Source organism: Toxorhynchites rutilus, chromosome 3, assembly GCF_029784135.1.
Source record: "Toxorhynchites rutilus septentrionalis strain SRP chromosome 3, ASM2978413v1, whole genome shotgun sequence".
Taxonomy (NCBI): domain Eukaryota; kingdom Metazoa; phylum Arthropoda; class Insecta; order Diptera; family Culicidae; genus Toxorhynchites; species Toxorhynchites rutilus.
Genome location: NC_073746.1, coordinates 268315014 through 268342355, shown reverse-complemented (window position 1 = coordinate 268342355; position 27342 = coordinate 268315014). Strand labels below are relative to the sequence as shown.

The following is a 27342-nucleotide window of genomic DNA, read 5'->3' as shown; positions in this document are numbered from 1 at the left end:
CAACATCTATCGTTGACTATCCCACTCAACGGTGGTAAACCATTTTGCCTATCACATTCCTCAGAATTTGTCAATTGAGGGGATGAGGGGGATAGTCACAGTTGGTGTTAAACAACACTTCGATTGTTCATTTGCTGACATCGTACCAATTTAGACATAACCACAGAAGGAATATAATTATACGTTCCAAAATACTTACAAAAGAATTCTTTTTAAATTCCTTATTGCCATTTTGTAATTGCACTCTGATTTGTCGGGGAGTAAACTGCATCGAATTTTTAGCCATTTTTGTAATGCTGTATCTTCCTTACTAATGAAATATACAGCAATTTTTAAGTTGCAAATTCCTGATTTTCGAATATTAAAATACGTATAGGAAGCGTGGGTAAGCCTGACAAGTTAAAAAGAACTTCGATGGTATTTTTGTAGTTTTCTATGTTTTTCAAAACATAGAAGCAGTTTCTTGAAGTTTAGTGTGCTTTTTCTTAAATGATCGGTCAAGTGATTCTCGAAAAAAGGGTTTTCCAACATTTTTCATGATGTAGGCAAAGCGGACATATCGCGGAAGTAAGACGGACAGGTAATGTAAGAAGTTTATCGCTTGCGAGAGGAACAATTTGATTTAACGAAGCTGGGAAATCTTTAAAAAGGTCCGTCCAATGTTAAAAAAATCGCGAGACATTCATTAGAAATAGAACAAACAGTCTTTTGTAGTCTGTGTACGAATTTTTGTACTTCTGGTATGTTCACTTCTTCTTGAATGGCGTTAACGTTCTCTGTGGAACTTCTGCCGTCTCAACGTATGCATTAACCAGCGTCATTTATTAATACTTAGTCGAGATTTCTTAAACCAAATAACACGCCTTGAATGTATTCCGAGGGGCAAACTCTAGAATACGCATGACCACAGTGCAGTTCGAAGGAAATTTCTCTGACGAAAAATCCCCCGACCAGAACGGGAATCGAACCCGAACACCCGGCATGATAATGTGAGACGCTAAACACTCGGCCACGGGTGCACTTCTGGTATGATGTACTACTCAAATTACGATGCCAAGCATTGGACTGCATTGAATGTGTTCAAGTTCATCGTGTAGTGAGACTTTAAAGAAACGTTTCCAGATCATACAGAGAGTTTGGAACTGAGTTTGAGTTTGAAAAATCACCCCAAGCAACACTCACATTGCGAAGTATATAATACTTCAAACTTCAAAAAGTTCACATATCGACAAAATTTACAGCCTGAGCCCTTTCTACGCTGCCTACGCTAAATTTGTGTTGGTGTTGGAGGAATAAGCTGTAGTGAGAACGATACAAACAAGGCACCGAAGCGACGAAAATGCGTGCGAATGCGTGTCCATCAATCCTGCATATGCTCGTTTTCTAAAACTGTGATTTCCTTACGGAGTAATTTCACCTTTAGGGTACGGAATTCATTGTCCAGATCTTGTATATTCCCATCATAGAACCCTGGAAACGAAATTCGTCCTTATGAAATAGGAACCCTATGGAATCCTTATGGAATCCTTTATTATCAACAGCACCAAGCGATACTGCGGCGTAAAAGTCGTCATGTATCTTAATGTTGCTTTCTTTAAATGTAAGAAATTTCACACGCGGAAAAATCTGTACCGATCTGTACTTTTTGACGAAAATCTGTACTCTGTACCGTACAGAATCTGTACCAAAAATAAAGAAAACATCTGTACATTTCCAGATAAATGTGTACGTGTGGCAACACTGGTTGGGAGAGGGATACCAGGGCCTTGGAGCGAGTTCATCAGTTTTCGGGTTGGAACTAGTATAAACTATGTTTGCCGATTGAAAATTTCACTGAATAATCCATTTTCGTTTGTTCAAATATTATCGTGCAGAAGTTTTTTTCCCAAGTGGTATTCGTTTGTTGTTACATGCTACGATGCATGACACAAACGAGAGCGAGAGAACTCTACTTCGGTTAGCACTTCATGATACACAACCGTTATGCTGGAACTCGTGCGAACCTAGGCTACGCCAAAATACTTGAACACAAAGTTTGAATGGAGGGGGTGATACCCAAGACTCCTGCCCCTGGTGTAACCCGGTCATGCTACGCCACTGACCACTAGTGAATTGAATTTCAAAATGAAAGTGCCCAAAATGCTTAAGATCGGAGCCGTTAAAAATTACATCCGTATACAGAATCTCTTATTATTTTTGGTTTTCGTTTTCCCTTTCCATTTTTATAGGATGTCATTGTTTTAAATATTTGTATGATCGAGCGAAACGAGAAAATTACTTATGATACAGGAATACTTGATTTTTTATCGAATAGGTAGCAAAAAAAAGTTATATTATGTGCGCAACTAAGTTTCTGCTGTTTATTAATAAATACCACGGAAGGAAAAATTGTTGGTGGGAATGGGTAAAAAGAATCATTATTCACTATGGTGTGATTCTATGATTCTGAAAACGCGAACCTTCAAATATTCGGCGAAACAAGATTTCGAAAATAATATTCATTGTGACCTGAGAAGATCACTGAGAAAACTTCTTTAAAAGCTCTCGAACTATATATTTTTATTCAACACATGTATCACGGCCCGGACCAAAACATAAAAAAACACACAATTTATTCATATAAAACACTATATTCATAAAAAAATATGAAACAACTAAACATGTTACCTTACAACTACAAAAAAAACACGATCTAATGTTTTAATCAAAATTCTCCGCATAAATCCAAACCTGGAGAGGAAGATGTATAAGTGCATTCTATACAAAAGAATATGATACTTACATATTAGCGTCACCGGAGTCGAAATTCAATAGATAGCAATTTTATGTTTTGCACGAGCACTCAGTTGTCTTTTGCATTATTGTTGCCTTGTTGTCGACGGTCTCTCACAAGCAAACCTGTGTTCCACCGATTGCACGGTTAGTTTGAAACATAGGAGACGATCCTTCAGTTTGGTCCGACCGAGCATTAGCGAACGACGAGGACGGGATACGATTGCCCGGTTAATTTTTGCGACTCTACGGTGGCATACGTAAAAACCGCAAATCTCAAATACGCATTTTCGTAGCACTAAAAAATAACAAAACAGTGTAAACAACAAGCCAACAACAATACAAAAGATAAATGAGTGCCCGTGCGAAAATTAAAATATCAAAATATCTATCTATCGAATTTCGGCTTCGGTGACGCTAATACGTAAGTACCAAGAAATTTATATATAGTTGATAGTTATTGTTTGATTGTGAATATTGATTAGTTGTATCATACAAAGTACTTACCACAGCACAAAACATGAATCACAACACAAAACAACAATTATGACAATAATAGTCAATACCAACTAGCTTGTCAAAGGATAGGAACAGGTGAAAATGAACCCGCTGTAAGTGTAATTGTTTACGGCGAATATTCTAGACGCAACCCATACAACAATTGCGCTATTCAAAGGACTATTCGCGATGACAGGTACCGTGTCGACTTTCAATAAGGGACCATAATATGGGTCCCAAACTCGATAGTTTAATCCTTATCAGATTAGAAGACACGAAGCCTGTTTTAAAATGTTAAAAATTGAATGAAAGTTTTGAAATCATGTTATTTATTTACTTGAAACACGTGTTCCTGAGTCTTATTTAATCATTTGTCTATACATTTCCGACATTGTTACTGAAACTTTTCATTATAATAGAAAGTTGTCTTCAAAAACAATTTTCTTATGAGATTTTTTGACCACCTGCAAAAAGAAGTGTTTTTCATTTGAATAGAATACTAATTTGATATGAAGATTTAATTTTCGTTTATAGTTTTAGTTTAAGAAAATGTATTCATTCCGCTTGAAAATCAATTATTATTTTTGGCTCCCCTAAACCTAAGACAAGATGAGACAACTGGCTTCTTACTCTTAATCGTCGTACAAAAACGAAGCCATGACATAAAGATGCCAGAGTTGCCAAATATTATAGAATTTCGGATTTTTTAAATTTCTGTTTTTATGAATCGTAAAATTTGGTTGGTGCGAATTAAATGATTTTGCATATTTTCAGTAAGGCAATCTCGAAAAGGATAAAGGATAAAATAAGTCTTTTAAATACCCATATCTATGATATAATAATGATATCCATAACAACTCGTTCAAGACTGTCTGGAGAATCTTTCCTCGTTGATTTGTGCAAAACAAAGGCGCTTAACTCCATTGTAATTCAGAAACAACTTGAAAATCGTGACCGTAGTACCGAATGCTTCGCATACAGCCGATACACAAGAACATCTTGTTGGATTGATGGACTTGCTATCAAAGCGGCGAGAAAAATGTTCAGCCCAGAAATGGACAGAAATGGACAGTTAAGCAGCATCGACATCATATCGAATTTCAGCTTCATCCAATTTTAGTGATGATGTGGATGACATGAATATTGAATTCGACTATGAGTACACCGTCGATGAAGAAAAAACTTTCCTCGACAGTACAGAACAGAATTCGTAGCTCTTTACATCACCAAAATAAATCAGTGGGAAAGAACATGTCAGCAGTGTAACAATTGGTAGTCAGCAAAACACAACCTGGATTGTATCAACCATCTCTTTTTTCATATTTACGAGCTAGAGCTAACAACTCTGCAATCCACATAGTAAATGATGAGACTTTCCATTTCTTCTTAGCGATGGAAATTATATTCCGAAATACGAAATCGCACTAGGAACCTAACGAAGCTAATTTGACAAATGAGTGTTTTGCCGTTCACTTTACTCCATTGTGAAAAAACACATACATAAACTTGCATATAATTCCTTCACATTTCCTTTAAACTAAATATCGTAATATTCATTGAATTCGCCATTTCTAAATTCAATACAAATCAAACGCTATTTATTTTTATTGGCAACATTGAAAAATCAGCTTTGTTTACAAAATTTATCGAAATCAGTCAATCCGAAATCAGAACGACTGACAGAAATTTGGTCCGTATCTGACAGAAATTTGGTCCGTATCTGACAGAAATTTGGTCCGTAAAAGACCCCCTATTGTTTGAACTTATCTTAGCCCTAAACTAGTGAACGAAGCTCAATGCCGTCAACGCGAATAGAGATCCATCATTCGAAGACGGAGTGCATTTGCTGCCTGAAAGATATGGAAAAGTCAACGATTTACGATGGACAATATTGTAAATCTCGTACACGGTAACCTTTTTTTTCTGAAAAAAAGCTTCCAATTTTGATCAAAACCCTCATAAATCATTTATACCCCTTACCTAAGCACCCATTGCAATCAACTCTAGATGGGGTCGCATATTTCTCAGGGCTTGCGGAGTCTTTCTTAAAAAGATAATCAAATAATGCTCCAGATTGCTCCAGAATTATGACGCATGCAATAGTGAATTTTGCAAATAAATCCATTATGTTTCTTAAACACTACCATTCAGGTTTTGGAGCCTACCATTGGTGCAATTCGCATTCGTTTCTATAACGAAACCCTATTATAGTCCCTAAGAAATGAAAAAAATATATTTCCTGTGCTATACATTATTGTCACTCAAAAACACTCGCGCCTAGCTAGAGTATAGTGCTATCATAAAAATTCCAAATATCAAACTTGACAGGCAAAGTCGGAGGCAAACAGTAAACGGCAGAACGACAAAAATCGTAACTATTCGCGCTATTTCTGCATTCTCAGACTCCGGTTATTGCCGCGATGCCACTTGCCTAATGCGAACATAACAGTCCTCTGCCAAAAGCGTCTGCCAGAAAAGTTACGGGAAAAAGGGTACAAAAGCTGTCGAAATAGGAGCAGGAGATGCGTCCGTTTACGCGAACGAGTACCGGAGTGCCCATGATGCGCGAGTTTCTATTCATTTAGAACCGGGGATAGATAGTGAACGACGCATAATTCTGCTTTTTATTGATACTCATTTATATGGTGAATGATTTTCCTCTGAAGCCCAAAAAAGCGGAACAACAGCTCGTAGTTTGATTTCTTTGGCTCTCGACATAAAAAATCATTAAATAAAACCTTTTTGCAATTTGCTTCGAGAGCGGATGGCACGGAGAGAATTTTGGTACTCCAGCATTATCAAGTTTGTCATATGTCGCAAATTTTTCCTTATGTCAATGCACGCATTGCACTGAGTAATGATCGCTATGTTTAAAAAATCGTAACTAAAAATCCAGTTGTCTGATTAAAATATAATGTATGACAAATTGGAAAGTTGATGAACCAACTATTTAGGATATTTTAGATGCAATATTTTAAATGCACTGTGAAAAATCCTTCTCAAAAATTGAATTTTGTATTAAACTCAAAACAAACAACCCTCCCCTCCCTCCTTCTATTTTTTTGGTATATTTTTTTCTATTGGAGAACCTATCCAGTTCAACAAAGTTTAACGCACAGTGGTGCTGTGGTAAACTCACCATGAGTTGAAAATTTATGAAATTTCAATGCTTTGTGAAATCGTAACCATTTAAGTAGAGTAACATAAAAATGGAATCTACATGCGATTCTACTTGAACAACTATATATAACGTTTTTTTTTCTAGAACCGTTTAACCACCGTATGATAATAAATACTGATCAAAGGTGGAAAAGGGGAACGAAAACCGAAAATCATAAATGTTATTTTTGCGGCTTCGATAATAAGCACTCAAGATGAACTTGGGTTTGTTGGTAAGCCCCATGGTCCTAGTTGCTAATAATACCACCGTTCAAATTATCCATTTTTTTATGTTTTTTAACGATTTTCTTCAAAGAGAAATCGTGATCATGGTTTGTCCACCTCTGATGATGGTTTGTCCGGTTTTAAAAATCACCATTTGTGAATGAAAAAATTCGAATTTCATATTTCTCATTGCTTGAGTTTACTGTTTCTTTAGAATACAGTGGAACCCGATTATCCGCGAGCGGAGCAAGTACCATAGTAACTCTAGAGGCCTTCCCGAAATCCACCTTATCTGACCACTGGTGTACATGACCATTAGGGTGGCAGCGAAAATGGTCATGTTAACTTTCAAAAACCGACCATGTACATTTTGTTTATTGGCCCAAAAAAATGACCTGTGCAAAGTTTCAGCTCAATCGGACATGATTTAGAGGTGCCTTAAAGCGCTCAAAGTTTTGATTTTTCGATCATCGAAAATCTTCCAAGGGGGGATTAAAAGAAATTTGGAAAATCGAAATTTTTTTTTCGATGCCAAATGAACTAAAAATGCATGAAACGTCTAGATCTGGTGTCATCTCGAAAAAAATTCAGACCTTTTGGGCCTGAGAGGCAATGAAGGTATGGAAAAAAATAATTATCGGATTTAAAGAACCGACCATGTAAATTTTGTTTATTGGCCCAAAAAAATGACCTGTGCAAAATTTCAATCAATCGGACATGGTTTAGGGGTGCCTCAAAGCTCTCAAAGTGTTGATTTTTTATCCTCGAACATCTTCCAAGGTTGGAGTAAAGGAAATTTAGAAAATCAAAATTTTTTTTTATGCAAAATGACTTAAAAGTGCACGTCGAGATCTGGTGTTATCTCGAAAAAAAAATTTGGCCGAAAATCGACTTTTTGGCCAAAAAATCAAAACTTTGAGTGCTTTGAGGCACCCCTGAATCATATCCGATTGAGCTGAAATTTTGCACAGGTCTTTTTTTTGGGCCAATAAACAAGATGTACATGGTCGGTTTTTGGAATTCTATGATGAAATTTTTTCCATACATCCATTGCCACCCTAATGACCATACTTATGGATAGCTAGATAATTTTTATATTGATGAAACCTAGTTTTCATGCTGACATATCATTTCTTCGTTTTTGCACCTTGTTTTCAGTCTTTTGATGGGTTATCCGCGATTCTCGTTATCCACAGTGACCTTGCCAGACTATTCCGTGGATAATCGGGGTTCTACTGTATTGCATTTTCTTGGTCATTTTAAAGGTGAACAGCACTCAACACAGAGAAATCTAAAATAAGACCAGACAATAGAGCAATAGTCTTCAGAAACTTTATCACATTTGGAAACTTGACATCTCGAGTGGTTCGGCATCCCTGTTGCTTGCACTTGGTCGAAGAGTAAGAGTAAGTAGCCACGTAAGTTGTCACGTCTCGTCTTCGATAGAAATTTAATTTCTGCTTCGCGCTAAGTACGACCAAACAAAACAAACCAACTTCAAAGTATCGGACAAATCATGATCAGAATTGAAATTATCGAGATGTATTAATCACATGATTTAGATATATAAATTTGATAAAAATGGTGTGCAAGCATGATGTTTACAATATTTGTAAGTGTTACAACGTGCTCTCGTGGTCGAGTGATCAGCGTCCAACACTATCATGTCGGGGGTTCGGGTTCGATTCCAGTTCTGGCCGGGGAATTTTTCGTCAAAGAAAATTCTTTTTATTTTGTAAAGCGCCCAAATTCTAAATTTCCAATCATACGGTGTTAAATGGCCCAGCAGAAGTATAATATGCCCATGAGTTGTTTCTCTCAGAGACTATAAAGCTCAGAGAAACAGCTTGTATGAATGAGAGATACCATCAATCTATTCCATTCATGCCCACCAGCGAAGAGAAGAAACCGTTCTTCTGGTGAGCGTGTTCTTCCAGTATTCGTGCATTATTTCTCCAGTCCGCGCTCTTGTTTTCCTGCATTCTCTGAGCACATAATATGGATGCCAGATGTGAAGACATGTTCTCGTTGTCAAGACATTTAATTTTGTGGAAACATATTGAGGTCATTTCAAAGTATGTGAAAACAATTTTTTGTGTGATTTATCGAACATGATTTAGAAATATCGTGATGGTTTGCTCATTTTTGTTCAGTATGATTACATTTGAAGACATTTATTCGTGCCATGCATCTGGCATCCCTCACATACAAGCTATTTCTCTCGTGAGAATTTTACGGCCGAAAGCGAGCAAATTTTCCCGATCGAGGGTATGCCATACTGCCCGATGGTAAGCTGATGCGGAAAATATCAAATTGAGAAAGAAAAGAAACCTTTCTTACCATTTTCTTCATCTGAGATATTCACTGGGAACTCGACTCAATAGATATGACCCACAGTTATCACCTCTGAATCGGTTTTAAGCAACAAAAACCTTATAGAAATGATGTAGAAAATTTCATCGAAAATCGCTTCCAAAGAAAATTATTTTTCCTATTTTTTTAAAGCATGTTACAAATGTAAAACTTTCATGGTACGATTCTATCATTGACTAGCACGTTTGCCTATATCCATTGCATTTCTATTCTTGCTGGTTTACGAGAAAATCAAGCGGGTCAAATTGCCCGGTAGGCGCGTTTTAGACACATCTCCTCTAATCCAGAAAAGGTCTGAATACGTACCAAATAAGGTTAGCTCAAATGAGGGTATTCAACTTTTTTCTTCTATCGCTTTCTCTGTATGTTCTATTTCAGTTGCTGGACAAACAAACGATAAGATAGAGAGAGAAAAAACTCTCGCGAGTGATGAACGTAGACGCTTAGTATTTTACAAACCTTTCCTGATTCCTCCCACTATATGTCCATTAGGGTGCCAATGAATGTATGGGAAAAATCGACCTTAAATTTTTTTTGACATATTTTTTTTGAGATAACAGTAAATCTCGAAGTTTTGTGCAATTATAAGAATTTCTAGAAAACACCGATTTTCGGTGATTTTTTGTTTTCAAAAAAATCAAGACATTTCGCAAGAAATTTCATATGGAGATCGAGATGATGTTTACCATTGGCACCTTTAACCACGTAAACGTTTTGCATCGTATTTCCAAAAAAAAAGACTAAATCTCAAAGTGTCTCAAATCTCAAGATGACAGTAGATCTTGACGTTTTATGCAATTTTAAGATATTTAGCATAATTTTTTTTTCGAAAACACCATTGGGTTCTTTTTCGATTTTCAAAAAACTCAAACAAAAACGACTGCTTTACGCCACTCTCCCTTAAGTCTGATTGAGCTGATATTTTGCATAGGATGTTTTTTCGAGGTGGTGAACATTTTTATGGGGTAACTTTTTTTGAGATGACCATTTTCATTTGTATCCTAATGTCCATATTACCCGCAGTGAAAAAAAAACCTTTTTTAGGTCTATTTTAGTTTCAGTAAAAACATTTAAAAACACTTTTTTGTAAAACATTTCGCCTATGAATTCGGAAAACACTATATTCAATTGTAAGAAACTGTATTTAAGTTTTGGGAAACATGAGTAATCAAGGACATTGGTGAGACTTAAATAAAATCGCGGGGCACATATAATAATATCGCGGGGCATGTGATGAAACCACTAAATGCGGATAATGGAAATCCAACGTGTCCACGATTTTATCTTAGTCTCATAAATGTCCTTGATTAATGAAGGAAGGGGTATGATAACTACTAACTGCTACTTGTTAATTATTTTCTAGCTTTTAGTACATTATCTATTATTACAATTATGTTTGATCACAAAGAAACCCTTAAACTTAAAAAGTTTTTTTACTTATTTTATTTTCAAGTTTTTAGTACATTATTTGTATGATTAACATATTTCCCTATAATAAAACCATTCACCTTTTTTTTTAAATTTTGTATTTCTTACCTAATTTTCCTCGGAATATTTTTATGATGTACTGTATTCTATTAGTCAAATCATTTCATTTCATACCGAAATTGAGGAGGTTGCAAAAATACATGGTACCTACTCCCATACATTCAAATATACATACAAACAGGTCAAACTGAATGAAACCAACTAAAAACGTAATTGGTTATTTGGAGACTGCGCCATCTTGGATTTGGATTTTTCCTGATCTACTACGTTCTAATAGCACTTTCATTTGATGCCCATATTGATGGGGTTTTGGACAAACCCATATTGATGAGGTTTTGAGAAAATATGTAATCCGCCATTTTGTAGCGGCCGCCATCTTGGATTTTCAAGATTATGAAATACGCAGTTTTATAGTGACTGCAGAGATAAAAGTGTGTTCCAACTTTCAGATCAATGGGTCAACAAATTTCTATTAATGTGGAACAGCGCTACAGACATGTTACAAACATACAAACAGGGCAAGCTAAATAAAACCATCTGAAAATGTTTTTTCGTTGCTTTCAATCCATTGTTTGGCCTATTACATGTACGTATTATCGTGATAACCATTACCGGAATGTTTGTGAAAATTTAAAAATTTCGTTGCGGGATTTTTTGATGGAACCTAGATTGAGTCCCAACAGAAAATATGAAATAATAGGCGAAAAACATATTTTTCACACACAATTTGCGGCTTTTAAAGACATGTAATACTTCTTTTTCTTTGTTTCTCTTGTATTAAAAATCTTTACAAATTAGGAACTATCCCATCTAATCTAACGATATAAATGCCATGTCATGAAAGGCTATGAAGCAACTTATGATTATTGGGTTTCAGCCATCATTCAAGATTGTTTTTCATAACGGTAGTAATTTCGCTGAAAAAAAGAGCGAAAGAACGGTTCAAAAGAATTAGTTCAATTCGGTGAACGGTTAGCGACTGAGTCGTTCATCAAAATGAATTGCTTTATCTATCTCTTCTTCTTTTTTGGCTTTGAGAGGGTTCAAACTTTTCAGTTCATTCGCCTCTAGATATCCATCTATACTAGTCTGGTTTCCTTATACGTACTCACATGATTTTTCATGACGGACAAATGTTCGTATTATTTCAATACTGAATATCAGAATAATTTTTTGATATTTTTACTAGATAGTACAATAAATAACATTCACTTTAGCTCTCAATATTTTTCTTGTTTTCAACAAAACCAACGATGCAGCCCAATATTTTATTGTTTTAAACTGTAATTCGAGCTTTGATTGCTAGATTCCGCTACACTACGAGTAAGAGAAAAGTTGAACACGAATGAATCTGGACATATTCTAAACGCGGTTTATAAAGCATTTTTGAGTAATTTTAAAGAATCACAGTTATTATTGGTTGTCATGATAAGTTCATTTGTTCACATCCTGGTTTCGCTACGCTCGAACAAAATCTCGGTCTATCCGTTCGAGAGTAAAAGTAAAGAGCAAAACTTTTGAACCCTTTGCAGTCGTAATAAATTTTTATATGGGCATCGTACTGGTCGGAATTAATTTACCTTGAAAGAGCATATATCACTGCATGTATCATGTAAGACTATGAAAGCTAAAAAAGATCTGTTTATTTTTATGAATTTTAAATATGCATCTACTGAATAATGTGTTTTTATATAAGAAATATATTTTATAATTCTCCTTCGTGTTCACCACACGTGAATGAACTCAAGTCTTACGAACTAGCATACGGCTGAAAGTCTCTCGAATAAAGGCAATAAATCTACAAGAAATCCCACCAACATTCGTACAATTTTTTTTTTTTTCCAAAATATATGTTTTTATAAAGGCTCATATGGCGTTAGCCTCACGGGGCCGGGAGTTCAATACAATTTTTCTTATTATGTTAGTAATATGTAACCGATTACTCGCGGTTGGCTCGAGGTTAGTATTACAAGTGTTTTCGTAATTCGGATGTTGCTGTCTCCAATGCTCTGTACGTGTGCCCGACACGGGATACTTCCTATTGGGATGCAGCTGACCATTAATCAGCAACGCCCCCCTAGTCTGTACCTCATATCTAGCGTGGTGCGTCTTTCTCGACTCGAGGAATCCAGGATAGAATGGTCACTAGCCGGCGCAATCATCAGTTCGTGTAGAGTTGTCATGAGCGGTACAACCTTTGGCTCTTGTTGAATGATCAGTGGACTGCACAACCTTCGGCCCGTGCATCTGTAAAGAGTGTGTGTATGTATTGCCGCGACTAAGTAAAAGTTTATCGATTGGATAGGAGGGATATGAAACGGGGACACAACGAAGGAAACATCATTAAACGTTGACATCGGCGTTTCTGAGGAACAGGTATAGATGAAGCAGAAGATCAGGATCACGGCTACCTAAGATATCCCGGACGGGGATATCCGATTGTCTGCCTTGTGCTCTTAGTGCTCTAGAGAGCTGAGAGCGAGCAGCATGGAACCGGATACACGACCAGACAACATGCTCGATGTCGTGGTAGCCATCGCCACAATCACAAAGATTGTTTGCTGCGAGTCCAATGCGATAGAGATGCGCGTTTAGGTTGTAGTGATTGGACATAAGCCGAGATATCACGCGAATGAAATCACGACCTACATTCAATCCCTTGAACCATGCCCTCGTCGAGACCTTAGGGATAATCGTGTATAACCAACGACCGAACTCATCTCCACTCCACATGCGCTGCCAACTTACGAGCGTATACTGACGAGGAATGTGGAAAAATTCATTATAAGCAATTTGCCTTTCAAAAAGAGTGCCTTCTAAAGCGCCCACCTTAGCTAGCGAGTCCGCTTTCTCATTCCCCGGAATCGAGCAATGAGAGGGAACCCATGCTAAGGTAATCTTGAATAATTTTTCGACCAAAACACTCAATAGTTGTCTTATTCTTGTTAGGAAATAAGATGAGCGTTTATCAACCTTCATTGAGTGGATTGCCTCTAATGAGCTGAGACTGTCTGAAAAAATAAAATAGTGGTCGATGGGCAATGTTTCAATGATCCCCAGTGCGTAGTATATCGCACCCAGTTCAGCAACATACACGGAACAAGGATCTTTGAGTTTGAAAGAGGCACTGGTACACATTTTGCTACTATCCTATTCATATAGTAGTTTAAAATAAAATTTGGATTACTAACGTAGACGATGCCGCCACGTTTCATCCTTTTCACTACAACTGTTGTATCCGATGTATCGTAGCTATTCAGCATCGTGACTATCCTCTTATGTTTCCACTCTAATTTTACTGAGTACCGTTATCCTTTATTCATAGAAGCATCATATGAGTATAATTAGTTATTAGGTGAACCGGTAAGTTTCTTCGGTTTTACAATAGATGTTGTAACTTGATTATTATTACAGTGAATCAAATTTCCAGACATTCGTTGGAAAGTTACTGTCATTGCGCGTCTTTTTCAGTATATCAAATTTCATACCAATGAGACTGAGTTTTTACGGGGAGTGTTACTTGATTACTTCAATATGAAGAAAAAAGCTGCGGAAAGTCAACGCATTTTGGTGGAAGTTTATGGTGACCATGCTCCACCTGAGCGGACGTGTCAGACGTGGTTTGCACGGTTTAAAAGTGGTAAGACGAATAACATTCTGGACCGCCAAAAAAGTTTGAAGATAAAAAATTGGAGGTTTTACTCAATCAAGATCCGTAACAAACGCAACAAGAACTTGGAGATACACTTGAAGTAGCTCAGCAAACCATATCCGATCGTTTAAAAGCAATGGGAATGACCCGAAAGATAGGACATTGGATGCCGTATGAATCGAAGCCACGAGACTTCGAACGCCGTTTTTCACGTGCGAACAACTGCCCCAACGGCTTAAAAGAAAGGGTGGGTCCATTACAACAATACAAAACGTCGGGCAATACTTTTATGTTTGCCCATTTTTTTTTTTATCCAAAATATATATTTTATTAAGGCTCATATGGCGTCAGCCTAACGGGGCCGGGAGTTCAATATTTTGACAATGTTTGCTTAGACTATGTTAGTAATATGTAACCGATTACTCGCGATTGACTCGAGGTTAGTATTACAAGTGTTCTCATAATTGGTATGTCGCAGTCTTCGATGCTCTGTACGTGTGCCCTACACGGGATACTTCCTATTGGGATGCAGCTGACCATTAACCAGCAACGCCCCCCTAGTCTGTACCCCATATCTAGCAAGGTGCGTCTTTCTTGCCCACTTTTTGTTCGTGAACCAGTGAATTAACCAGTAGGCGTGTCTACGGAATAGACTACTTCCTTTTCTGGAGCAGACAGAGATAAATTGCCTATTCTGGCCGGACTTGGCAAGCTATCACTACTCAAATTCCACAAAACAGTTATACAGTGAAAATAGCGTTAAACAGGTTCCCAAGGAAGTAAATCGGAACTAAGACCAATTCAGGAATGCTGGTCAACATTTTCGCATTTTTGGGTAGCTTAGATCCTCAGGATTTTTCGATATTTGATTTCATTAGAAAGTTACAGTCAAAAGTATGAGGTATGAGGTATTTTTAAACGCGTTTTCCTCGAAACCATGTTTTTGAGCTGGTGGAATCAATATCTCAGGATCTACTTGACCGATTTGGCTGATTTTTTTTATCAGCAAATGAATTATCCAAAGTGTTATATAGCCGTGTTTTGATATCTCATTCTTTCGATTTTTTATCAGTTTCTAAACAGCCATTTTTCATGAAAAATAACACATTTTTAACAAAAATGATCGCAATTTTGGCAATTTTTCACGTTCAAAAACCCCATCTTTAAATATACCTTAAACAATAACCAAAATACCCGAACACTTCACTTCATTCCTAACATCCGACAAAAAAAATCACTAAAATTCATTATTTTTCGATATTTTTGACACGGGGTCCCCGCTTAAGAAGGAAGATTAAAACAATGGTTGTACAATGATCATAATGCATACCTGTTACATTGAACTAGAACTACTAAGACGAATTTTTAAACCCCAAAAAGAGTTGTTGTCCGGATTTGTATGCGTTCAATCTTTAGTGAAATAATATAGGAGAACAATTTTTTCTCGCGGTGTCGAAAGCGTCGAAAGCAAAAGGAACGGGCGTTATAGAACGAAAAACGTACGCACGTTCGTATCCATCACAGCAAAAAATATAATCAACCAATAAACAATTTCCGTGATTTTTTCGTTCTCTTAATTCGCTTAATAGTGCCAGCCATTCATGTTGTTTATAATGGAGTGCGTGCGTGTGGATGAGCACTGTGAACATTCGGCCAAATTTTCAATGATTGCCCCAAGTGGCAGAAAATTGCGCTCTTCAAGAGTTGCAGCTCCGGTGAATTGCGCATTCGTCATTGGAAAATTAATAAAAAAAATATAAAAAGAGGCAGTCAAGCACAACGGATAGCGGGAAAATCATTGCAGTATTTTTTAGATTGGCACACTTCAAAGGGAGCTGCCATTGGAAATCAGCATACTCCCGCACTGATCAATCTACAGCGGAATTCGGACAGTTTTTGTGTTGTATGCTGCTGCGATGATGTATGATTGGGAATTCATCGGCGACAGGACCGAGAAGAATACCCAAGGGGGATGCTAGAATGGTTCTACCATTCAATTATTTCAATTAATAGACATACAAGTTCTCACAAGTGAGAAACGAAACGACAGTTCAAAACATCGGTAAACTGGCCCCCAATTTCTTAATTTTTAAACCAAACGACTGCAACCACCCTCTGAATGGTTCCGCTTAATAACGAGCTGCAATTTCTCGCTTCATTCGTTTAATTGTCGTTTTGTTCATTAAAGTAATTGGCGTCGAGATCTGAGCATGAAAGAGCATACGTGTGTGTGTACACCAGCATGGTTGTGGGTTTCCGAGAGTGTCAAACCCTTTTTGTTCACGAGCGCCTGGCGTTACCTACCACGAGCGTCGGAGGACTCTTCATAAAAGCGCGACCAGCGGGGAATGGCTCAGTCGGGCGCAATAAAGTGCCAATTCCAGACTATGTATTGTATGCTGGAGCTATAAATTAAGCATACTATACGAGGAGCGGCTTGATGAACAATAGGAAAATTGCAGGCAAATGGCAGGTTTTTTCATCAACACCGAAAATCCGAAATCGTGGAGGAGATTTACGTTCACAAATCTGCGGTTAATTATTGAGCGCATTTTGAGCGTCGATAAATCATATTGAATACGTAAAAACGCACAAATCTCATGATCGCTATGAATTATTGAATGCTCCAGATACAATATACCAAATAAATTTGTGAAATGGGTTGTCAAATCTTTCGCAAAAAAAAAGGAATTACGATTGTCCCCGACTGAATGTAAAAAAAAATCAAATATCAATGACAGAACCCCAACCTTACCGGATAGAAACCACTATGCAAAGTTTTATTGAAGTTCAGATTACAATCTTGTTCATTACCGTGCCACCATGATGATGGAGATGATGAGAATCGCTGATACCGGCGCCCGATCAGGAAGTCAAGAGTCGAGGGGGAAGCTCGAAAAGCGCACGAAACATACATATAGAAATCAGTACGAGAGGTCGTGGTGGGAAAATCACAGAAAATGAGATTTTTCCATCATTTCACTATTCCCCCGTCTTTTTTTCCCGCTGTTGTTGTCGTTCCACCAGGGGCTGAAGGTGGCGGCATTATCTTAAGTTTTCCTCGACCCGAACTGGTTGGTGTTTTCTTATCGTATAATTATGAAAGTTTTTCCAGTTTCTCTTCGCCTTCGTTCGACAAACTTGGCTGGATTTTGTTTGTGCCATTGGCACATATTCGTTCACACGTCTCGAACCTTATACTAGAGGTGTGTTTATGTGTTATCACAGCGTTGCGAAGGTTCCGTTAGTGGGTGGTGTTGCGAAACTTTTGCGTTTTGAGGATGATAAATTACATCTAAATTGATAATGAAAGTTCGATGCTAGAATCCAACGTTACGTGTGTGACGTCCAAGCTTTTATTTTTTTTTCATCCGCTTTTTCCCTATGTTTGATCCAGTGGTTATACTTGTTTTTGTTGTGGATGTTTCTCACGTTGAAGTCTTCTGGTGATCAACATCCATCAAGAGATGATCAATTATCGATTTAATTGGCATCCCAACTTGATTTGTCGCCGTGAGAAGAGGCTTCATTTTACAGAGAAGCAAGATGTGATTGTGGGTTTTAAATATGTTTTTTTTTCCAAAACCGTTTATTAATCAGATTCAATTGCTTATAATCTAACGTTTACAGAGTCAAATTTCACCTCAAAATATATTTTATTTTCTATATAATTAAGACTAACAATTTAATAATAACTTATTCTAACACTAGATTGATTGGACAGGATTATGATCTAGGACTAGCATGGAGCGAGTGGGGTAGTTTGGTTTGATGAGGAGGGAAGGAATCAAACAGAGATATCATTTCTTTTGAGAAATTGGTAAGGTTGAGGTTGCGGCTAGCTAAGATGTCTCTAACCGGTAAATCAGATTGCCTTCCTAGTGTCCTGAGTGAATCCGGTAGATGAGCCCTGGCAGAACGAAAGTTTAAACAAGACCAAACCACATGCTCGATTTCATGAAAACCATCGCGTTTTGAATATGTTATTGACACGGAAATGAAAAAAATGCCTTCAAAATTTCAATAGTGAACTAATAATAAACCATAGTAAAGTCTGAATGCAAATATGAAGTACTGTTTTTTTTATCCCTTTTGTTTATTTCAGGCTCATTAGCATTTTAGCTGTAACAGAGCCGAAATTTAATCGTGTACATGTCACATGTTTATCATATCTATAATTAGCATGTTACACAGTTGCCATTTTTCGGCGTTAGAGTATTCTCTTCTATGCCATTGCATATGTTACACGTTTACACAGTAGCCATTTAGGCGTTAGAGTTTTCCTTCTGTTCTTCCATTATCCAGTTAGACCGGACACTGGAGACAGTTGATTGATCATTGTTGAGTTATTTATAGAACAGAGCAGAGCAGTTGTATGGATGAATCGATCTTATTTCGACCGTGGATCGATCTCCATCGCTGATGATTGTTGCGTGGACGTAGTTATTCTGCAACAACACAAAGATGGTCAATAAGGCCCTGAGTTTTGAACTCACGATCGAACGCTTACTATGCGAACGCGCAACCAATGTGGCTACGGAGACGCCCATGATCCTGTTCAGATCAGTGATTTCAGGTCCATCAACTCAATTTTTATTCGATTTTTTTTTGTAGAATTGTAATTAGGATAGTGAACTAGTCATTACAATGTAAGCATGAAGTTAATGTCACATAGAAACAAAGAATCATAAAATCAACTCGTTCTCGGTGAGATTTTGAGGGAAAAAGTTGAGAAGTCAAAATGAAGGTTGTTTTTATCATTTTCAAGAGATAAAAATATCAAAAAGTATTTCAATACCCGGTACATTGTACGGTACATGCGAGTTGAAATTGTTCGGTTTTTTTCGTACTTGAGCATTGGTAGACTGTATACTTCGTAATTGCTCTCCATGCACTAAATGACGTTTGGGAGCAGCAAACTATTCTCGATGCGCAAGTTTCGGTGATTTGAACGAAGCCGGCCACATCCTGACAGTCACCAGGGGAAGGGAAGGATTGTTAGTATTGTATACGCTGCCAGTAGAGTAGCCTTTATAGCATAGTTTCCTTGCGATTCGAATGAAAGGGATGGTTGTTAGTGGGGAGAGGTATGGTTAGTATTACAAGTGTTTTCGTAATTGGGATGTTGCTGTCTCCAATGCTCTGTACGTGTGCCCGACACGGGATACTTCCTATTGGGATGCAGCTGACCATTAATCAGCAACGCCCCCCTAGTCTGTACCTCATATCTAGCGTGGTGCGTCTTTCTCGACTCGAGGAATCCAGGATAGAATGGTCACTAGTACTTTTTCCCATGTTTCTGACAATTTACGGATTCCGTTGCGGAATAAGCGTTCATCTTTTGCAGCCAAGAATGAATCCAACCAGTTTTTGAAACCCGGACCTGAAGTACAGGGTGACAAAAAAGTCCGGTCACACTTTTTTGGGGTCACCTGTAGCCTACACGTTGCATCTCTCTGGTGCCATCTATATGTCAAATGAAAGGGCTAACTTTGCTGCCCAAAGTGGCAGAGTTTCGTTTCTGTGCAGTTTGTTTACATTGAGTTGTGAGCCATGGCAGAGTTAAGAGCAGCTGTTATCGCTGAATATGTGAAAGGGTACAAACCCGGACACATATTCAAACACCTAAAACCACTCGGAATCAACCGAAAATTCGTGTACCGGACCATAAATCGGTACCTAGAGACCGAAGGCACCGAGGACAAGGCACGATATGGACGACCAAGATTATACGAGACCGGATTCGCCGGAATCCCGCCCAATCTGCACGGAAGCTGGCCAGGAACCTTAAAATGAACCGAGAATCAATCCGCCTGCTTCTGCGCAAGGATTTAAAACTTACACCGTACAAAAAACAGGTGGTTCATGGGGTTACCAAAGCTACAAAGGACAAGAGGTACCAACGGTCGCGGGAGTTGCTCGGTTGGCGCGCAGATGACGAGATTATTTTTTCGGACGAGAAGCTGTTCGTTTTGGAGCAAACAGTCAATCGCCAAAATGATCGAGTTTGGAGTGTGAGCCTCCAGCAAGCTCCTGCGGACAAGCTGAACGTTTCCCGGTTCCAAAATAAGACGTCAGTGATGGTTTGGGGAGCCATTTGCAAGAGAGGTAAACTGTCTCTTATTTTTATCAATAAAGGGGTCAAAATCAACGCAGCGTACTACCTGGACACGGTTTTGAAGAAAAATGTTCTGCCTCAAGCTGAACTATTGTTTGAAGACGATTACTACTGCTTCCAGCAAGATGGCGCCCCATCCCACACCACAAAGGTTGTTCAGGCGTGGTGTGAGGAAATCTTGACCGATTTCATTTCGAAGAATGAATGGCCTCCGTCGTCTCCGGATCTGAATCCACTGGATTATTTCGTGTGGGAATACATGATGTCGAAGCTGAACGACTATAAAATAACAAATTTGGAGCAATTCAAACGAGTTATCACGAAAATCTGGGACGAGATACCGATGGAGCACGTGCGCGTCGCTTGCGACGACTTTCCGAGACGTCTGAAGTTGGTTCGATCAGAGAAAGGTGGTGTATTCCGAGATATCGTCTGTGAAGTATCTTTATGAGTTACTGAATAAAGCTATGAAAGCCAGATTCAGATTTTCTTCTTATTCTTTGAAATATTGAGATTTTTCTGTGTGACCGGACTTTTTTGTCACCCTGTAAAGCGTATTCTATTCAATGCGTTCTGCATCGATCGAAACAAGTGGTAGTCAGAAGGGACAAGGTCTGGGTTATGGTGGGCAAATAGTTTTTTAACTCGAACAGCAACTTGAGGTCGAGCGTTGTCATGATGGAATATTATCGACTCGTGTATGTTCGAATAATCTTGGTAGACCAGTTTTTAGCAACAAATACACAGCATCACTCGAGAACCGTGGATATTCGGCTTCGACCTTGATGGCCCTGGTTAGCCGGCCTTCACATACAATTTTTTTGCGTTTTGAATTGCCATAGAGAATTCATTTTCGTCCCCGATAACGATTCGTTGCAAAACGACTCCTATTCGTGCCGTTCAAGCGACATTTCGGACATGCAAAACTGCTGACAACTCTCGTTTTCAATTCATATGGAACATGATTTCTGAGGCGATTTTTGAGTCGTTCAAAAATAATTTGTTGAGTTACTCCCAATAATTCTCCAAGCTCTGTTTGCCTTTGACACCAATATTGATCGAGAAGTGTCTCTAATTCTTCGTCTTCAAGCATTTTCGTTTATCTCGGACGCTTTCGTCTTTAACACTAAAATCGCTCAGACGGCGAAAAGAAATAAAGAATTGAGGAATTAAAGAAATAAAGAATTGAAGAATGAAAGAATTAAAGAATTGAAGAATAAAAGAATTAAAGAATTAAAGAATTAAATAATTAAAGAATTAAAGAATTAAAGAATTAAAGAATTAAAGAATTAAAGAATTAAAGAATTAAAGAATTAAAGAATTAAAGAATAAAAGAATAAAAGAATTAAAGAATTAAAGAATTAAAGAATTAAAGAATTAAAGAATTAAATAATTAAAGAATTAAAGAATTAAAGAATTAAAGAATTAAAGAATTAAAGAATTAAAGAATTAAAGAATTAAAGAATTAAAGAATTAAAGAATTAAAGAATTAAAGAATTAAAGAATTAAAGAATTAAAGAATTAAAGAATTAAAGAATTAAAGAATTAAAGAATTAAAGAATTAAAGAATTAAAGAATTAGAATTAAAGAATTAAAAAATTAAAGAATTAAAGAATTAAAGAATTAAAGAATTTAAGAATTAAAGAATTAAATAACGTATCAAAAATCGAAGAGTTAAAGGAGGAGTTAGAGTTAAGCTAGATTTACCAAATTTGGGATTCTTGAATCTGGAGTATGCCATTTTGGGCACACAGGAATGATTTGCAAACCCGGATATTTAGCATTATAAACACAATCGTGATTATGACATAAAAAACCAAGAATTTGAAACTTATATTCAGTGACATTGTTTCGAACATACATTAATGGCGAAAATGCTCAAACAACTTTCTTATGCTAGAAATCCAAGTCAAATCTTACGTTAAAAGTCGTGTGATTCATATTTTCTTGTAATCATAAATTTCATAACATTTTCCATTAGACAAAGGTAATACGAACAATTTTTAACCGAAATGGAAATGCTTCCCTTTATGATTTTTGTGATCATGCTACTTGTCAGATGTTTATCCAATTCGTCGAGTGCATAGTGGAACATCTAATAATCAGAGCCAATCTTGTATGTGTCTACTTTGTCAAAAAAAAGTTTCGGTGTGTTTCACCTGTTTACCGAGAACCTGAATGTCTCAAAAAACAAAAAAAAAAGCAAAACAACTACCGAAATTACCGACAGCCTAAGTTAAATTCATCGCATGAAACAAAGACTCGTCTGATTGACTGAGTCTGCATTAAAGACAATTAAATAGGAGAAAAGCCCTGAAAATTTTGGAAATACTGGTATAATTGGTGGTAGATTCCAGGTTCATTGGGAATAAAATACTCATAAGCAATAGTATTGCGATTTGAATATTTTTTGTTCCTGTTCCAAACAAATATTCTAATCTAGAAGTGAAGGTTTGAAAAAAAAAGTTGATATCATTTCGACTGATGTATTCAAAACGTTCGAAAAGGTTCAATACACAATATGAGGCATGGTGTTGTTAGGGAGCGAAACAAAAGGAAAGGAATTAAATATTTCGAAATAAGAATTGTGTCCAAACGAAACTGACGATTCATGCGAAAAGACACACATGTACAAAGTTCAGGGACAGGAAAATCTTATCAGAACTCATTTCATCGTGATAGTTCAACAAGTTCAGACAGAGATTTCTTCCGAGAATGACTAACATAGAATCTTGCAACTTCAATTCAGTCCAAGTGTTGTTATTTTCGATGATAATTATTTCAATGATAAACAGTTTTCATCATTGACTGTGTTCTCGATACTGGTGTTAGCAAACGTAACCATAAGTTTTCATAACTTTCATAACTTTCATAACTTTCGAACCATTCATAAATTCATAATTTTCATAATGAAAATTCATAACTTTCAAAATAAAATTCATAACTTTCGAACCATTAGGCCGATTCAGATGATCGATATAATAAATGAAAGCCAATTAGCTGTTTTTTCTTGAAAAAATAGTTGTTGCAAAGTTGCAGAAAATTTGAATTTTGTCTTCGTTATTATTGATTGCATTTGTTTTTTAAAGTTTTCGTGGTCTCGAAAGCATAACAATAGCGATCGTGGCCGAGCGAGTTAGCCGACCGGACCCCCATGATACTAGGATACCAGGTTCGTACCCCAAGTTGAAATATTATGACCATATAGAGAACGAATGAATTTCCCACGTTCGTGACGAAATCTTACGAATCAAACGAATATACAAAACCCTAGGTTCCAGTGATGATGATATTTCCCGCTGGTTGTAATTGATTTAAATAAATTGGTCGGTGTTACGTCAGACCGGATCATACGACATTTTTATGATTTCGAGAAAAACGAGCATGAACTTTGAAACAATTCCGATCCATTAATCCTGCTGTGCGCTTGATTTTCCAAATATGATAAATGTGGTATGTATCTTACAAAATGCTTAGCCTAATGGAATCAATAACTCGAACTTTTTAATTTTGAGACTTGGTCCCCTCTGACTTAACACCGACCAATTGGAGTTGACGAAACTGTTGACACACACAACACAATACCTGTGATCAGGGCTACCATATCTACAGAATAATCTGTATTCATACAGATTTTTCAGACTTTTAATCTGTAAGAATCTGTAGAATCTGTAGTTACAGATTACATATTTTTTGAAAAAACCTTGCAATATTATGAATGACTTGATTTAATTCATGAAATGAATCTTTTTTTACATTAAATGTTTAGCGTGATGTCCTGCTTTCTTATATTCGATATAAGATGTACAGATGCAAGAGCCTGCGTCGAACATGAATTGTTGAGCGTATGATAAAAAAAAAATAAATAAATGAAAAAATATATGCATAAAAACAGGTTTTACTGTATTCCGTGTTTGGAAATCGCATTTTATAGATTTATCAAGTTGCACGACGTGGATCATAAATTAGCGTAACTAACGATTATGAACTACGAATAAAATGCTTCAATATTACAAAACATTAGTCATGATGAGTGAAGAGAATTCCATTGCATAAAGATTTGTGAATTTATTTTTGGTGAAATGCAAATTATGGCCAAAAACTGAACTTATAAATTCAATACAGATATCAATACAAATTTTTTGGGAAAAAAACCAAGATAAAAAGATTTTTTTAGTTCAAAAATACAGACTTGATTATGGCTACCCTATCTGTGATACACACGAATACATGAATAAAGGAAGAAGAGTGATATGACGGATACGTATGTCGGGAAGTAGAGGAAAATGATCTCGGGACAAGAACGATTGGTAGAGTACACTCTGTCCAACTTCTATAAGACCACCCTGATTCTATCTCGTTGCAACACAAACAGTTATAATTTCAACAAGATACATTCATATATTGTTGAATGCTTAAAATAAAAAAAAATTAATTTATATATTTATATTATTTCGTTCAAAAGAGTTGTTTGTGTTTGTGTTATTGTGCTTAAATATGATAATTTCAGCTGTCCAGTTTCTATAAGACCATTGCAAAATTCATAAGGATTATCAATGAATAATTCCAAACGATCGGCTGATTTACATGTTTGGCAACCATAATTGGCAACCTTGCCATTTCGACTAATAGCCTGGAAAATTCGTGTTGGAATACTATTTACCAAATGCTGCTGAACGAATTTCTCGATATTTTTCCATGTTTCCGAAATTGCGACCTTGAGCTCTTCAATCGTGGTGTGCCGTTTTCCCCCAGTGTAGATTCTGCGTACAAGGATCCCCCTAATATTTTCAACAGGATTAAAATCTCGAGAGTGAGCCGACCAGTCCAAAAAATTACGTTTTTGGTCCTTAATTGCTTAGTTTCCTTGCTGATATGAATAGTTGCATTGTTTTGCTGGAATGTGAATTACGATAGGAGAGAGGATCCCAGAACATGTATGTAATCCTTGAATGATATTCCGGTCACAGAGCTTCGATTTACGTGGAGCTCTCTTATTATCCTTGAGGATTTGTCAAATAATTGAGCACTAATTGATGAGATCATCTAATAAAGGGTGTGTCACATCAAATTGCATCACGGAAAAAACGCTGTAGAAATTTAATTTTTAGGAATTATATCTTCAGCTTTCGCTTATAATCAGATAAGAGTGTATAGATCACGTTGGCCATGCTTCACTGTCAATTTTTCGTAAATTTGGAAAAATGTCGTCGAACGAAAAAGAGCGTCGTGAATTAATCCTGTACACTCATTTCGAGAATCCGGAGTTGTCACATCGGGACATCGGTAAGATGCTGGGAATCGTCCAATCCACGGTCAGCAGAGTACTAAAACGATACTTCGAGAACCTAACCATCGACCGGAAGGTGAAGAACGGCAAAAATGGATGCTCCGTCAGTGAAAAAGATCACAAGCGCGTAGTTAAGCAGTTTAGACGTGATCCGAGAAGTTCGGTCCGGGATGTCGCCAATAAGCTGAATTTGTCAAATTCATTCGTCCAGCGGACCAAGCAGCGGGAGGGCCTGCGTACATACAAGGTTCAGAAGGCTCCTAACCGTGACGAAAGGCAAAACATGGTGGGGAAGACGCGAGCCCGGAAGCTGTACACCGAAATGCTGACGAAGCCGCATTGCCTGGTAATGGACGACGAAACCTACGTCAAAGCGGACTTTCGTCAGCTGCCGGGCCTGTTGTTCTTCTCCGCAGAGGACAAATTCAGCGTTCCGGAGGAGATTCGCAAGCAGAAACTATCCAAGTTTGCCAAAAAGTACATGGTGTGGCAAGCGATCTGCTCTTGCGGAAAGTGGAGCGCCCCCTTCGTGATGACCGGCACGGTAAACGGGCAGGTTTACCTTAAGGAGTGCCTACAGAAGCGCTTACTACCACTATTGAAGCAGCACGAGGGCCCGACCATCTTCTGGCCGGATCTCGCTTCGTGCCACTATTCAAAAGACGTGTTGGAGTAGTACGAAGCCAACGGGGTCACCTTCGAGCCAAAGGAAATGAACCCGCCCAACGTGCCGGAGCTTCGCCCAATAGAAAAATATTGGGCGATTATGAAGCAGGCCCTCCGGAAGAACCCAAAAGTTGTCAAATCGGAGGTGGACTTCAAGAGAAAATGGATTTCTGTTCAAAAAAAAACTACAACCTGACGTTGTACAGAACCTTATGGACGGGGTAAAGAGGAAGGTGCGAGCATACGGGCTTGGGCTCGAAGTATGAATAAAAAGAAAATGCCAAAAGTTGTTTAATAGTTTTTATTTTACTGTCTAAATTTTTCAAAAGGATCGGTCTACTGGGCGAATTTCTACAGCGTTTTTTCCGTGATGCAATTTGATGTGACACACCCTTTACGACAAGAAATTTCTCTGATTCCAACATTTTCTTGGTGAAATGCATCGATTTGTCTTTCATTTCTCTCCGTGAGCACTTTTCGCTTCGGTATTTTCCAGATTTATTGATCAAAACAACTAAACCAACGGAAAAATGTAAATGTCTTCTTCTTGAATGGCGTTAACGTTTTCTGTGGAACTTTTGCCGTCTCAACGAATGCATTAACTAGCGTCATTTATTAATACTTAGTTGAGATTTCTTAAGCCAAATAACACGCCTTCAATGTATTTCGAGGGGCAAGCTCTAGAATACGCGTGACCACAGTGCAAGTCGAAGGAAATTTCTCTGACGAAAAATCCTCCGGCCAGAACGGGAATCTAACCCGAACACCCGGCATGATAATGTGAGACCCTAACCACGGCCACGGGTGCACTAAAAAAAATGTAAATGTATAGAAACTTTAAACTTGGAAAATACAAAACCTTTGGGTTACGCTCAGCGCTTGCACACACACATATGAACATCATGCAGTGTATGGTAGTAACTAATACCCATACACTAGAATATAAATTGAAGCATTGCAGCAAGATCATCACCTGATCTTATAGAAGTTGGACAGAATGTAAACGAGAATACCTGAGAATTTAGTTATTTGATGATTTATGATTAGTAGTGAAGTTTAGAAGGACGTTTTAAAGAGCCAATTGAAGGATAGTATTGTGAG

At 37.4% G+C, this 27342-nt stretch overlaps 1 long non-coding RNA gene across 1 annotated transcript in view; it reads right to left on the bottom strand.

Annotated features, from left to right (window-relative positions):
- The window catches only part of LOC129777786 (uncharacterized), a 33589-nt gene extending 30242 nt beyond the window's left edge, over nucleotides 1-3347 (bottom strand). Inside the window, exons 1-2 of the long non-coding RNA XR_008743289.1 lie at nucleotides 3280-3347; nucleotides 2783-3070 (exon numbers count right to left, since the gene is read on the bottom strand). This is a non-coding gene — a long non-coding RNA (uncharacterized LOC129777786). The remainder of the gene's footprint in view (nucleotides 1-2782; nucleotides 3071-3279) is intronic.
- Nucleotides 3348-27342: the final 23995 nt, after the last annotated feature.